Source organism: Hemitrygon akajei, chromosome 25, assembly GCF_048418815.1.
Source record: "Hemitrygon akajei chromosome 25, sHemAka1.3, whole genome shotgun sequence".
In the NCBI taxonomy this organism is placed as follows: domain Eukaryota; kingdom Metazoa; phylum Chordata; class Chondrichthyes; order Myliobatiformes; family Dasyatidae; genus Hemitrygon; species Hemitrygon akajei.
In genome coordinates, this window is record NC_133148.1 from 42074471 (window position 1) to 42091020 (window position 16550).

The following is a 16550-nucleotide window of genomic DNA, read 5'->3' on the forward strand; positions in this document are numbered from 1 at the left end:
GTTACAAAGAAGGCATGACAGTGGCTCAATGGTTTGAGCAGAATTGGTATGTCATCAAAGACATTCACAAATTTCTATAGATGTACGGAAGAAGAGCAGTCGAACCGCTAGGATCATCATTTGGCACGGAGGAACCACTGCACCGAGTTGGAAAAAATGGTAAACTCGACCAGCTCCAGCTCAGGCTTTAGCCCCACCGGCATCGAGGACACCTTCAAAATGCGAAGCCTCAAAAATGTGGCATCCATCATTAAAGACGTGCGCTCTGCTCATTGCTACCATCAAGGAGGAGGTACAGGAGCCTGAAGACACACACTCAGGAATAGCTTCTTCCATCAGATTTCTGAATGAACATTGAACCCATGAACACTACCTCACTATTTTTTCCTTCTCTTTTTGCACTACTATTTGACTGAATAAAATAAATATTATATTTATATTACAATACTACAGTATAATACAATATTTCTTATTCTAATTTATAGTTTTTATTATTAAATTGTACTGCTGTCACAATACAGCAAATTTCACAACATCTGCCGATGATATTAAATGGATTCTGATTCTCTTTTTGCACTATTTATTTAGTTTATATACTGTGTATGTTTTGATGCGCTCCGCTGGTCAGGGTCAACAGTGGTGTGTCAGCTGCCTACGTGTAGCGCAGGCCAGTACACGAGCCTGGGCAGTGTGATATGGAGAATAAGCTGTTGCACATGTAACGGGCTTCCCCTCGCCACTCTGTTGATGAACCCAAAGGAACGGCAGAGACCGATACAGTTTAGAACCAGCAGCATCGCAGGAGCCGCCAGTGTTGAACTCAACAGAGGAATACATTATGGACTCCAGCTCCAGATGTTACCCTCAGGGTTTTACTCCCAAAGCCTTCCCCATGAGCGGGTGTAGCCACACGACAGCACAGGTTTGAGATCAGAGTTCTCCCTCTCCTCGATGAGCTGCCAACCACGGCTGATGAGCCCCATCTGACTAAAGCAACTGGTTTTAAGGCACCAGTACCCCGCCTTTACCCCTTCTCCTATCAGTAGAAACAGTTCTGCTGGGCTTAGTAGCTAAGCCACATATGAAGGCCAGGAGCTGGATTTGGTTGTCAGAGGCTATTTGAGATGCGCGGCAATGGGAGCATTTAATAGGTGGTGGGAACTTATCCCCACTACCACCCCCGGCTTCAACAACCTGAGGGAAGTCCAGATGGAATATAATGTGGGAAAAATATGAAACTGGTAGAAGAAAGTAAAGGAGCAGCTTAAATAAGGGAAAGAAAAGGAGACCAGAATAAGAGGGTGAGGGAGAGGGGAAGTGGAGTACAAACCGGCAGGTGATAGTTTAGACCAGGTGAGGGGTGTTAGTGGGTGGTGAGAAGCTGGGAGCTGATAAGTGGATGAAATGAAGGGCTGGAGAAGAAAGAATCTGACAAGAGAGGGATATGGACCATGAGAGAAAGACTTTACGTGTGGATTGTTGTGAGCGGTTTTGGGCTCCATATCTAAGAAAATTATGAGAGGTGCGTATAAAGTAGACAGTGTGTCTTACCCTTGACATCATACATTCAAGGTGAGAGGTGTCACGGTGGCACAGTGATTAGCACAACGCCTTACGGTACCAGTGCTCCAGGTTCAATTCCCGCTGCTGCCTGTAGGGAGTTTGTACGTTCTTCCCGTGACTGTGTGGGTTTCCTCCCACAGTCCAAAGAGGTAACAGTTGGTAGGTTAATTGTAAATTGTCCTGTGGGTTACATTGAGGGTTGCTGGGCTGTGCACCTCAAAGAGCCGGAATACCGTATTCCATGTTGTTTGGAGGGTATATTTCAGGTGCGGTTGATGGGAGTAGCCAGATTAATGGTTCAGCACAGACTAGATGGGCAGAAGGGCCAGTTTCTGTGCTGCAGTGTTCTGTGACTCTGTGAATCTACGGGAACCTGTTTCATCCTGTGTTCCGGAAACAATAAAAAACTTAGCTCGCTACAACATTCTTCACACTCTTTTTTAGAACATCTCAAGAACTACGTCTCAGCTGCTGAAACAGTGATTGTTGTGAAACTGGAAAGTTGGCTGTCAGTACTATACAACAACTGCTCCACGTTGTGAACGACAATGATGCGGTAAGAACCACTTCTGTAAGAAGGAAAAAGATTGAGCCAGGAAACAAATTTCAAGAGTTTCTTTAAGTTCAAGTTCAAGTTTAATTATCATTCAGCCAAATGAAGTAACGTTCCTCTGGGGCCAAGGTGTAGAACACAGAACCAACGACACACAGCACGTGTACAGTAGTTACAGAGCTGAAAAAAAACATAGTCACAGAAACTAAAAAATATAGCCAAGTCCCTGAGTGGCATGGCCCATAGACTGATAATGCACAGGATGTTGTCTTGGCCCAGTCTGTCCTCTGCTGAGTGAATACTGGAGGGCAGCACAAAAATGAAGGAACACCGTAAAGATATAATCATGTAGCAAATATTGTGCTTTTATTTAAAAAGAAAAAACCTAGGAGTTATAAACATTGGAACTATAAAAAGATTCTGGTTAGTTGAGCCATCACTTAATAGGGGCAGTCATTTATTTGGGCCAACACTTAAAGGACAAAATGTAATCAAAAAAATAGCCAGGATTCCCTTCGTTTACTTAGGACACTACGCCACTTAATTGGGGCTGGAGACTGCTGCCAAAGAGTTTTAACTAGCATCAGTCACAAGCACGTCATGTGGCTGTTAGATGTGAATGCTTTTTAAATAACATCAGTTGCATATATTTCTGTTCAAAAAGCAGTGATTTTTGTCACTGATGTTGGCGAGAAATAAGCAACAGGACAATTCAGAACTGTTTTGTTCACCATAGTTTCAAGCATTCAGACTTGAGATGCAAGAAGGAGTTCATAGTCACACAGTCTGGGGGGGAGAAGCTGTTTCCTGTCCTAATACTACAGTACCTTCCCTTGATTGTTGTTGTCATTCACCTCCGCGCCCTGTGGCCATCTGGCCAATTTTTAAGCATTTTTTTCTGTTGATTATGAGGCCCAGTTGCTAGCTCAACACTGCCCAGCACGGACGAAAGCGTGCAAGGAGCTGGCCGGATTCGAACCCGGGACCACTCGCCTCAAAGCCCGGTGCTAATGCACCACTGGCCAGCCGCCTGATGGTAGGGGTCAAAGAGATTGTTGGATGGATGGGAGGGGTCATTGACAATGCTCCTGATACATTTCTCGGATAGGTGGAAGAGAGACCCCAATGGTTGTGCTAAGATGCCATGTAATTCCTGTAAATACGGGAACATATAACAATATACACTGTGCCAAAATAAATTTTAAATATACCAACATTAGTGCACGTTGAAGGAGAGGGAAAAGGAATACAGACCGAGGTGTTGTTTGGGATTCTCCAGCAGTTCGAGAACCTGCCGCTGGTGGGAAGAAACAGTGGTTGAACCTTGAAGTGTGGGTTTTCGGGCCTTGTACTTCCTGCCTTATGGAGGCATGGAGAAGAAGGCATGGCCTGGATGGTAGGGGTCCCTGTTGATGGATGTCACTATCCTCGGTCCATCAGCTCTTGTAGATGTCCCTGATAGTGGGGGGAGCTGTGCCCATGATGTCCACTATCCTCTGCAGTCTCTGGCATTCCTGTGCATACCAGGCTGTGACACAACCAGTAGAAGTTTGTGCGAGTCTTCAGTGACATGCTGAATCTCCTCAAGAGTCTAAGAAAGCCGAGACACAGGCATGCCTTTTTGATGGCAATTGCAACACTTACTGAAGTGTAAGTAGTTGGGAAACTTCTTCCCTTGCATTACATAATTAATAACATCAGTTCTGCAAAATATGAGCAATTCCTTTTGGCTTTACCTTGCCCATTGTTACTTTTTAAATGTTATTTTGGTTAGGGATTCAGCATGGTGCCAGTCTGTCTGGCCTGCTGAGCCTGTGCCAACCAATCGCACCATGCAAAGATGTAACGCTGAGGCTTCATAAGGTATTGGTCAGATCACGCATGGTCTATTATGAACAGTTTCTGGGCCCCTAATCTAAGAAAGGGTTGTGCTGGCATTGGTCCAGAAGAGGTTCACGAGAATGGTACCGGGAATGAACAAGTTAATGTATGCAACACACACAAAACGCTGGAGGAACTCAGCAGGCCAGGCAGCATCTATGGAAACGAGAATAGTCCACGCTTCGGGCTGAGACCCTTCACCAGGGAGTCCTGATGAAGGGTCTCAGCCTGAAACGTCAACTGTACTCTTTTCCACAGATGCTGCCTGGCCTGCCGAGTTCCTCCAGTGTTTTGTGTGGGTCGCTTGGATTTCCAGCACCTGGAGATTCTCTCTTGTTTGAGGTTAACATATGAGGAGTGTTTGATGGCTCTGGGCCTGTACTCACTGGAATTTAGAAGAATGAGGGGGGATCTCATTGAAACCTATTGAAATTTGGAAGGCCTAGGTTGAGTGGATGTGGAGATGATGCTAGGGAAGTCTAGGATCAGAATGCACAGCCTCAGAATACAAGGACTTCCCTTTAAAATAGAAATGAGGAGGAGTTCCTTTATCCAAAAGGTGGTGAATCTGTGGAATTCATCACCACAAATGGTTGTGGAGGGCAAGTAACTGGGTATATTTAAAGCAGAGGTTGATGGGATTTTGATTAGTTAGTGTATCAAAGGTTACGGGGAGACGGCAGGAGAATGGGGTTGAGAGGGATAGTAAATCAGTGATGATAGAAGGGTGGAACAAACTTGATAGCCTAAATGGCCTAATTCTGTTCCTATACACAGTTACACTAACCACTAAGCACCATTGCACTATGCCACCGGTACACTAACTGCTATTTACACTAACCGCTATGCCGATATGCTAACCATTATGTACCGTTACACTAACTGCTATACACGGTTACAGTAACCACTATACACAGTTACGCTAACTGCTATACACCATTACGCAAACCGCTATTCCACCATTACACTAACTGCTAGTTACACTAACCACTATGCCGTTACACTAACCAGTATACACCGTTACACAAACCACTATACACAGTTACACTAATCACTATGCTACTGTGCCACCCCTCAGATTATCATCAATGTTTTTGCCTTCTGCAAGCCAGCTCTCTCCTCTTTCAGTCTGAAAATCCAAAACAAATTCAGCAAATGCTGGAAACACTCAGAATGTCGGGCAATATCTGAGGAGGGAGCAACAGCAAAGCATTTCAGATTGGAGATCCTTTGTCAGTTCCTCTGATCAATTGTACTTCCAGAATCCTCAAAACTTAGTTCAGATGAAGGGTCTCGATCCATAGCCTTGACTGTTCATTTCTCTCCATGGAGAAGAGAAATTCTACAGATGCTGCAAATCCAGAGCGACACACTGGGATGCTGGAGGAACTCAGCAGGCCGGGCAGCAACTGTGGAAAGGAATTAACCGTTGACGTTTCAGGGTGAGATCCTTCGTCAGGACTGCAAAGGAAGGGGGGAAGACGCCAGAATAAAAAGGTGGTGGGGTGGGGAAGGAAGATAGCTGGAAGGTGATGGGTGAAGCCAGGCGGGTGGGAAAGGTCGAGGGCTGGAGAGGAAGAAATCTGATAGGAGAGGAGAGTGAGCCATAAGAGGAGGAGAGGAGGAGGGGACCCAGGGGAAAGGAATAGGCAGGTGAGAAGGGGTAAATGTTCAGTGTGAGGAATAGAAGAAGAGGGGAGGGGGAGGGGAAAAAAATCACCAGAAGGAGACATTAATATTCATGCCATCAGGTTGGAGGCTATCCAGATGGAATACAAGGTGTTGTTCCTCCACCCTGAGAGTGGCCCCATCGTGGAACAAGAGGAGGCCATGGGCCGACACGATGGAGCCGGAATGGGAATCAGAATTAAAATATTTGGCCACCAGGAAGTTCTGCTCTTGACCCGTGGGGCAGAGGTGCTCAGCAAGGTGGCCCCCAGTTTACGGCCGTTCTCGCCGAGGAGGCCGGATCAGGAGCTCCAGATTCAGAGGTGAAGTGTTGCCTCACACGGAAGGACTGTGTGTCCCCTGAATGGAGGTGAGGCAGGAGGTGCATGGGCAGGTGTAGCACTAAGGGCTCCTGCAGGGAGAAGTGCTGGAGGGGGACAGACGAATGGACGAGGGAATTGTGGAAGGAGCAGAGAAGGGTCCCTCTGTAGATGCTGCCTGACACACACTGAATTACTCCAGCTTTTTGTGCATTGTTCCTGCAAAACCTAAGGGTAAATGCGAAGCCTGTGAGGATCAGCAAAGCGGATCCTGCTAGTACGTGTCACCTGATCCTACCAGCGCACTTGGGAAGCTCGTGGTTTCCTTACCTCTGACCGTATCCTAGTCTGAAAGAAAGAAGATCTTAAACAGTCAGCTGTCAGGTTCCTGTTTAATATCTTCTAGTGGAGGTAAGGTATGTTCTCCGAATTTCAAACAGTGCCCCTTGGCACAATGGAACCGGTTTAATGCATTCGAGGTCAGAGGCCAAAGGATTCCACTCTGAGCTGAAACCTGACTGATCTGCTCCCTGCCGTCAGAAGTTAGAAGACTTCAGCTAAGTAGCGTTCGTGTTGTTGGTGTAACATGAGGAGACAGATTCATGCCTGTCAGCTTCTTAATACCCAACAAAGTCCACATCACGAGGTACAACAGTAATGCAGTTAACGTAATGAGTTTAACACAACAGTCACATGTGGCAGAGTAGAACAGAATCACTGAGTCCTACAGCACAGGACGGGCTCCATAGCTGAGTACACTTATCCCATTTATCATGGGCAGCCACAGTATCATTTCCCTCTTCCCATTATCAGTGTGAATATGAATATCCAAAATAAAACCAAAAATCGTTGGAATTCCCAGCAGGTCAGACAGCAGCTGCGGAGAGAGGAACAGTGTCAACATTGCCAGTTGACGACCCTTGCTCAGAACGTTTCAGTTTCAACGTTCAATCTGAACGTTTCAACCTGAGTCCTTAACCCTGTTTCCCAAACTACAATGGGGGCGTCACAGTAGTATAGAGGTTAGTGGAATGCCATTACAGTTCAGGATGTCAGAGTTCAGAGTTCAAACCCGGTGTCCTCTGTAAGGAGTTTGTACTTTCACCCTGTGGGATGAGTGGGTTTGCTCCGGGTGCTCCGATATCCTCCCACATTCCAAAGACGTACCAGCTGGTGGGTTAATTGATCTTTGTAAGTTGTCCCGTGATTAGGCTAGCTTTAAATAGAAGTTGCTGAGTGGTGTATCTCAGTGGGCCAGAAGGACCTATTCTGCACTCTATTTCTAAATAACTAAACAAACAAACAAATCATACTGCCTGACCTGCTGAGTGCTTTCAGCGTTCTCTGGAAATAGTGAGGGCATGGCGATTGCTAAGGAAGCACTCTCATCTCTGAGTCGGGAAGTGGTGGGGAGCGGGGTCAACTTCTGCTTCATAGACGTGAGTTTATGATGCAGCAGACACTCCGGTGCAGTGCAGCCCTGAGGCGATGCTCCTCTGCTGCTGATACCTCTTCCTGAAGAAGGAAGAGATCCTTTCTGGCAGAAAGAGTCAGCAGAGAGTAAATAATAACCCAGCTTCGCCAAGCACCATCCACCGGGGTCTCCCAGTGGCCACCCATTTCAATTCTACTTCCCTCTCACATTCCGACACGTCTACCCAAGGCCTCCTCTACTGCCACGATGAGGCCATACATAGTCTCCCAGCTGATGGCATGAACATTGATTTCTTGAACTTCTGGTAATTGTTCCCTACTCTTCCCCATTCCCTTTTCCCTCTCTCACCTTACCTCCCTCTAATACTCCTCCCGTTCCCTTTCTTCCAGGGCCTTCTGTCCTCTCCTGTCAGATTCACCCTTCTCCAGTCCTATCTCTTTCACCAATCAGCTTCCCAGCTCGTTACTTCACCCCCTCCTGCACTCCCGGTTTCACCTCTCACCTACTCACTTGTGCTTCTTCCTCCACTCCCCCCACCTTCTTACGCTAACTTCTCACCTCTTTTTTTTCCAGTCCTGATAAAGGGTCTTGGACCGAAACGTCGACTTTTCCATCAACGCTGCCTGGCCTTCTGAGTTCCTCCAGCACTTTGTGTGTATTGTGCAATTGTGCAACAGTTTCTTCCCCCAAGCCATCAGACTCCTCAATACCTAGAGTCTAGGCTGACATCTAAATCATTTATTATTATATTGAAATTTGTCCTCTACTGTGCCTATTGTGTTGTTTATTAATTAAAGATTAATTAATTAATTATTGTACTGCCCTGAACTGTTTTGTGCGCTTTACACAGTCCTGTGTAGATCTGTAGTCTAGTGTAGCTTTGTGCTGTCTCAGATAGTCTAGTGTAGTTTTGTGTTGTTTCATGTAACACCAGGGTCCTGGAGGAACGTTGTTTCGTTTTTACTGTGTACTGTACCAGCAGTTTATGGTCAAAATGACAATAAAAAGCGACTTGACTTGATTTGCATTATTTTGATTTCCAGCATCTGCAAATTTCCTCTTGTTTGTGAATAACTGATTCCCCAGCTTCCATTTTACAGATAACTTGAACTTCGCTCAGTACCCTGGCTTATGATTGTTCCTACACCACTATTTAAAACAGTGCGGCAGCGCGGTAACGTAGCGGTTAGCTTCTCCGAGGCTCGCCGGCTCGTCGTGGTAGGGAGGCTTGTGAGCTCCTAAGATCCTGAGGGCAAAGCCGTTGGCTGTTTAGCAGTAAGGTCAACGGGGAGGCTCGAGTCAAAGAGCGATCCTACAGAAATCAGTGGAGCTAACGGAAGCCATTGACGCATCACGACGGCAGTGAAGGCAGAGAAATGCCTTGTCTTGGATGCTGTGCCACTGGACCCTGACCTCAAACTAACGAGGATCATGTGGTGGCCTCTTGTGCATCAGCCCCTCCATGTTCAACAAACTCACACACAGGTGTTTTCCTCTAGGGGAGTAACCTCGTACTCGACTCGAGTGATCGCACACACTCACAGACCTCCAACCTCAGAACGAGACAACTCATACACACACACACATGCTCACTTACACACTCATATACACACACACACACTCACAGACACACACATGCTCACTAACACACTCACTCCTCCAACCTCAGAAAAAGCCACCTCCGGATGTCCAACCTTCGGAAGATTTGCAGACTCATGGACTTGCTACTTATGGAGGCTTTTTGTGTCTGACCGAGTTAATAGTGGCCATAGCTCATGATATGTGATCTGAAGGACATGGCTATTGGGAAAAGGAGCAGACCATTCTGGCCATTCGACCACTGAATTCGTGGCTGAGGTACATCGGTCCTGGTTTCCTGCACTACCCCATATCATTCTAATGTCTTCATCTCCACAAAGCCAATCTCAATTTTGAATGAAATCAACAACTGAGTCTCTACAGCCTTCAAGGCTGAATTATTCAAAAGATCCACCAGCTTCGGAGAGAAGAAATAAGAATTAAATCAGGTTTAATATGTCATGAAGTTTGTTGTCTTTGCACAGCAGTACATTGCAACACATAATAATAGAGAAGAAACTGTGAATTACAAAGGTTCAAAGGTACATTTAATTTCAAAGTATGTAGTATACAACCTGAAATTTGTCCCAGATAACCATGAAACAAAGAAACCCCCAAAAATTATAGAATCATCAAAGCCCAAAGCCCCTCCCTTTGCATAAGCAGCAGCAAAGACATCAACATCTCCCCTCCCACAACAGCAGAGGCACCAGCCTCCCCCACCCCATCATGCACGCAACAGCAAAAGCCACAGGGAGAGCTGGATCTGGCGTCTGTCAAACTGGAGTCCACAGAGCACTTCGGGAGCTCAGAGAGGCTCTCTGTCCCAGCAGATTAAAATTAAAATTTAAAATAAACATAAAAGGGTAGTGAAGTAGTATTCATGGGTTTAATGTCCATTCAGGAATCTGATGGTGGAGGGGAAGAAGCTGTTCTTGAATCACTGAGTGTGTGGCTTCACACTTCTGTACCTCCTCCCCGATGGTAGCAATGAGAAGAGGGCATGTCCTGGGTGATGGGGTCCTTAATGATGGACGCCGCCTTTTTGAGGCATCGCTCCTTGAAGATGTCCTGGATGCTGGAGAGGCTGGAGCCCATGATGGAGCTGGCCGAGTTTCAATCCTGTGCAGAAGCCCCCCCCCCCCCCACCCCATATCAGATAGCGATTCTGCTAGTTGGCATGGTACGTCTGTAGAAATGGTACATCTGTAGAAATGGTACGTCTGTACATCAGCCAAGGTACATCTGTAGAAATTTGTTAGTCTTTGGTGATGTACCAAATCTCCTCAAACTGTAATTCATCTGAATTCTAAATGGCCTACCAACTTCATGTGCTATAAACTTGCTGGCCAACTTCTTGTGTGGGGCCTCAATGAATACCGTCCGATAACCTGAGTAACCACATTCTTTAGTGTTGCTTGCTGTCGCATCCGCAAAGAACCATAGAATAAACAAACTTAAGCAAACCCTGAGCAACACACAAAAATGCTGGAGTAACTCAGCAGGTCAGGCAGCTTCTAGACTCATGATGAAGGGTTGTGGTGAACTACATATACCTGCTCCTGTGGCTCCTCTCACAGACCCCGGTATAAAGGCGATTGGAGACACAGCCCCGGCCTCAGTCTCAGTGCATCAAGGGTCTCAGCCGAAAATGAAACTGTCTATTTGTACCCATAGGTGCTGCCTGACCAGCTCAGTTCCTCCAGCATTTTGTGTGTGTTACTCTGGATTTCCAGAATGTGACGATTCTTTTGTCTTTCAGCAAACTTGATCTCCCTTCCATAGATCCAACTTGATTCTACTCCATCCCAATATTTCATTAAAGGTTCTAGTATTTTCTCTACAACCGATGTTAAGCTAACCGGTCTTCAGTTGCCAGTTTTCTCTCTCCCACCTTTCCCAAACAAAGGGGTCTCAGTCGCCATCATTCAATCCATGAGAGCAATTCAGAACCTGTAGGGTGTCTGAGGTTGATGATCAATATATTCACTATCTCTTGTGTGAACTCCTTCAAATCTCTGGAGTTTCAAAGTTTAAGGCAAATTTATTATCAAATATATAAAACCATACGACACAGAAGCAGAATTAGGCCATTCAGTCCATCAAGTCTGCTCCATTATCCCACTCAACCCCATACACCTGCCTTCTTGCCATATCCTTTGGTGCCCTGACTGATCAGGAAAAGATCAACTTCCACCTTAAATATACCCACAGAGTTGGCCTTTACCACAGTCTGTGGCAGAGCATTCCAGATTTACTACTCACTGGCTAAAAATATTCCTCCTTACGTCTGTTCTAAAGAGTCGCCCCTCACTTTTGAGGCTGTGCCCTCTAGTTCTGGATACCCCCACCAAGGGAAACATCCTCTCCACATCCACCCTATCTAGTCCTTTCAGCATTCGATAGGTTTCAATAAGATCCTCCCACATTCTTCTAAATTCCAGTGAGTACAGGCCCAAAGCTGCCAAATGCTCCTCATATGTTAACCCCTTCATTCCCGGAATTAGCCTTGTGAACTTCCTCTAGACTCTCTCCAATGACAACACATTCTTTCTGAGATAGGGAGCCCAATGCTGTTGACAATACTCCAAGTGCATCCTGACTAGCATCTTATAAAGGCTCAGCATCATCTCCTTGCTTTTATATTTTATTCCCCTTGAAATTAATGCCAACATTGCATTTGCCTTCTTTACCACAGACTCAACCTGTAAATTAACCTTCTGGGAGTCTTACATGAGGACTCCTAAGTCCCTCTGCACTTCTGATATTTGAACCTCCTCCCCATTTAGATAATAGTCTGCACTATCATTCCCTTTATCAAAATGCATAATCATACATTTCTCAATGTTGTATTTCAATCTGCCACTTTTTTGCCCATTCTTCTAATTTGTCCAAGACCTGCTGCAATCACATTGCTTCCTCAGTGTGGTGAACTACAGATACCTGTCTGGACACGCCCTCCCCCTGCTGACTGCTCCTGTGGCTCCTCCCACGGACCCCGGTATAAAGGCGATTGGGGACTCCGCCCCGGCCTCAGTCTCCAGGATGCAGTGTGGTGGTCAATTGCTGCTTGTTCTTTCTTCCAGCCAATAAAAGCCTATATCTCGCCTCACGTCTCAGAGAGTTATTGATGGTGCATCACTCAGCACCAACTACCTCTCCATCTATCTTTGTATCATCCGCAAACTGGCACAAAACCATGAATTCTATTATCTAAATCATTGACAAACAACGTGAAAAGTAGTCTCCAAGTACCTCGAAACCTCATCCTTTATGATAGACGTTCCCAATCACTGAGGTTAGGCTAACTGGCCTATAATTTCCTTTCTTTTGCTTTCCTCCCTCCTTAAAGGGTGAAGTGACATTTGTAATCTTCCAGTCCTCTGGGACCATGGCAGAATCCAGTGATTCTTGAAGGATCATTCGTAATCTCTTCAGCAACCTCTCTCAGGACTCTGGGATGTAGTCCATCTGGTCCAGGTGACTTATACACCTTAAGATCTTTGAGCTTATCTAGCACTTTTTCCTTTGTAGTAGCAATGGCACTCACTCTTGCTCCCTGACACTCACGGACCTCTTCCACAGCGAAGACAGGTGCCAAGTACCCATTAAGTTCATCTGCCATTTGTCCTCCATTACTACCTTACCAGCACCATTTACCAGTGGTCCAGTATCAACTCTTACCTCCCTTATACTCTTTCTATAACTGAAAAAACTTTTAGTATCCTGCATTATATTATTGGCTAGTCTGCCCTCATATTTCATCTTTTCTTACATACGATATATATTACTATATACTGCACTGAGATGCATTTTCTTGCAAGCACTTACAGGGAAAAAGAAATACGGCCGAATTTGATGAAAAACCATAGATGAATAGACAAGTACTGACAACGTGCAAAAGAAGACAAACTGCAAATAAAAATGATATTGAGAACATGAGTTGTAAATGGTCCTTGAAAGTGAGTCTGTAGGTTGCAGAATCAGTTCAGTGTGGTGGCGAGTGAAGTTATCCACGTTGTTTCAAGAGCATGATGGTTGAAGGGTAATAACTGATCCTGAATCTGGTGTCTGTTCCTCCTGCCTGATGGTGTTAGTGAGAAGAGAGCCTGTCCTGGAAGCTGAGGGTGCTTGATGATGGCTGCTGCTTTCTTGTGCCAGCACTCATTGTGCTCAATGGTGAGCATTTTGCCTGGGATAGACCTGGCTGTATCCACCACTTTCTGAAGCCCTTTCTATTCCTGGGCTTTGATGTTTCCATACCAGGGCATGATGCTACCAGTCCATCTAGAGAAGTTTGTCAAAGCTTTTGCTGACATGTTGAATCTATGCAAACTTCTAAGAAAGCAGAGGTGCTACCACGTGTGAGATGATGTGTGTGAGTCTGGTTTAAGATGGTGCTGGTGAAACACGACGACACCATACTGGCAGCAAACAAAACTACTATAATTATCACTCTTTTTTTGGACAGTGATCTCTGCAATCAATAGCCTGTAATTTTGCTTTCAGAGTTGAGCTTTTGAACCACCTGTACGACCTTGCAGGTACAGGACGGTCGCAGTGTGGTGTGTACGGGCCGAATTGAGGTGTCAGGGCCCCGGCCTGGCACCAAATAATGAGCCAACCTTTGGCGATTTAAGTGCCGAGGCAAATTGGAAAGGTCGGGGTGTCCGAGCCGAAGGTGAGGGACGGGCCATTGTCTGGCACGCTGCTCAGTGAGGTTTCATTCGTTTCTGTGCTGAACTGTGGCTGTGGCCTGCAACTAACGGGATCCTGGTCCAACTGGCTCTGGACTCACTTCTGTGAACTTTAGTTCTGAATGTTATTTGCTTACTTTTATTGTTTGCGTAATTTGTTTTTTTTTTACTGCACATTGAGAGTTTGACAGTCTTTTTTAATGGGTTTCTTTGGTTTGTGGCTTGGTGGCGCAATAATATCAGCGCCGGACTCCGGAGCGAAGGTTCCCGAGTTCGAATCCAAGTCGGGTTGAGCGTCGAGCTAGCGACTCGGCCTCGTAAAAACAAGAATAGCTTGCTACAGAAACAGCGTCAGAAGACGGTGCCCCGATAACTCCACTCCCGAGTTAAGGGTTATTCTTCTTCTTCTTCTTCTTCTTTGTTTTGTGGCTGCCTGTAAAGAGGCAAATCTCAAAGCTGTATAATGTATACATATGAGGATAATAAATGTATCTTAAACTTTGAACTTTGGAAGTTACCAGCTTTCACTCTCGCAATCCTTTCTGGTACTGATTATTACAGCAATGTTAATTTCATTAAGGGATGGACAGGAGGTTAAGGACAGCTGGAAGACTATGATCACCCATGTCAGATTCAAAGTTACAAAATGTGAAACCAGAAGCACATCATAACTGAGCTACAGCATCCAATCCGTGATGATGGTGATGGCAATTCCCTTCTGTCCCTCACACTCATCAGATCCTTGGTTCTTCAGAATAATTGGAAGGATCTTTGAAGAAGTCATAAGGTATGTGTTTAATTTTTGTTCCATTTTCATAATATCTGGACTTTAACAATGTGCCGGGAGAACTCTGCAGGTCAAACAGCATCTGTGGGAGGAAAGCAATCGTCGACATTTCGGGTTGAGACCCTACATCTGTTTGGTCCTGTTTGTTTTTTGCTCAGGGTTCCACACCTTCAGTTTTTTGTATCTCTGTCTCACGTTTAATCCTGTTGTCGCTGTCTGTGATGAACCCACATTAGCCTTTGATAGTCTTATATTCCGACTGGCATTTCCACACATATTTAAAAGTTTTCTCTCAAATTCCACTCAATCTTTTGGTCCTTCCTTGCTGAATTCTGAAATGTTTCCAATCTTCAGGGATTAATTCTATTTCTGGCAACTATAGAGTCTTTTCCTTTGATTTAATATAATCTTTAATTTCTCCTGCCTGTCCCCCGTAGTTTCAACTGAGCAGTATTCCATTGACTTTAAGATATTTTAAACACTCATGCAAACACAAACATGTTTTATTTAAAGATTAAAATATTATCTCTATTACTCACATACAAATTAAATACAGTAAAATGTGGTGTTCGAATCGAGAGAGAGAGAGAGAGAGAAAGTGAGAGTGAGTGAGAGAGAGAAAGTGTGAGTGAGAGAGAGAGAGTAAGTGAGTGAGTGAGAGAGAGTAAGTGAGTGAGTGAGAGAGAGAGAGTAAGTGAGTGAGTGAGTGAGTGAGAGAGAGTAAGTGAGAGTGAGTGAGAGAGAGTAAGTGAGTGAGTGAGTGAGTGAGAGAGAGAAAGTGAGAGTGAGTGAGTGAGTGAGTGAGAGAGAGAGAGTAAGTGAGTGAGTGAGTGAGAGAGAGAGAGGAAGTGAGAGTGAGTGAGTGAGAGAGAGAGAGTAAGTGAGTGAGTGAGAGAGAGAGAGTAAGTGAGAGTGAGTGAGTGAGTGAGAGAGAGAGAGGAAGTGAGAGTGAGTGAGAGAGAGAGTAAGTGAGAGTGAGTGAGTGAGTGAGAGAGAGAGAGTAAGTGAGTGAGTGAGTGAGAGAGAGAGAGTAAGTGAGAGTGAGTGAGTGAGTGAGAGAGAGAGAGTAAGTGAGTGAGTGAGTGAGAGAGAGAGAGAGAGTAAGTGAGAGTGAGTGAGTGAGAGAAAGAGAGTAAGTGAGTGAGTGAGTGAGAGAGAGAGAGAGAGTAAGTGAGAGTGAGTGATGAGTGAGTCCAGGAGGATCCAAGAGGATAAAAGGAGAACAAAGATGTAAAACATTGTTAACTCTGATGAGAAGAAATAAACTTGTCTCTTATTTCCGAGGCCCTCTGTTAGTCGGGGTCAGCCGTGGATGTTGTGTCCTAGCTGTCCGTGTGATACACAAGCCAGGTCGGTACGATATGGAGAGCAAGCTGTTGCTCGTGCAGCAGACTCCCCTCTCCTCGCATCAGATGAATCCAAAGGAATGGGTGAGACTGATACACACTGGCACCAGCAGCGTCGCAGGAGTTGCCAGTCAGTGTCGAACTCCAGCTCCGGATTTTTCCTGCAGGCTTTATACCAGAAGCCTTCCCCATGAGTGGGGATAGCCACAAGGCAGCAGAAGTTTGAGATCAGAGTTCTCCTTCTCCAACCATGGCTGACAAGCCCCGTCTGCCTGAAGCGACTGGTCTTGAGGCACCAGTAACCTGCCTTTGCCCCTTCTCTTGTCAGTAGCTAAGCCACACAGTAAAGTCAGGAGCTGGACTTGTTGTCAGAGGCTATTTGAGATGCATACCATTGGGATAATTTAATATGTAGTGCGAGCTTATCCCCAGTACCACCCCCGAATCTAACAACCTTAAGGAACCTTGTCTATTTTGGAATGTAATAACGTGAATGAAAGCACAACAATGTGTGATACAAAACATGCAAATTACATGAGCAACTGTAATAAGATCCTATTTGAACGAGAATGATTGTCACTGTGCTTCATCAAGATTTAAAGGGACAATGCACTGTTGTCCTTTCAATAAACATATCATCTTTCATTCCAACTTCATCTCCTGGTTCCTTCAGACTCCACATGCCGCGTCTTCTTCCTGACCTGTCTCTCTGTTTGACAGAC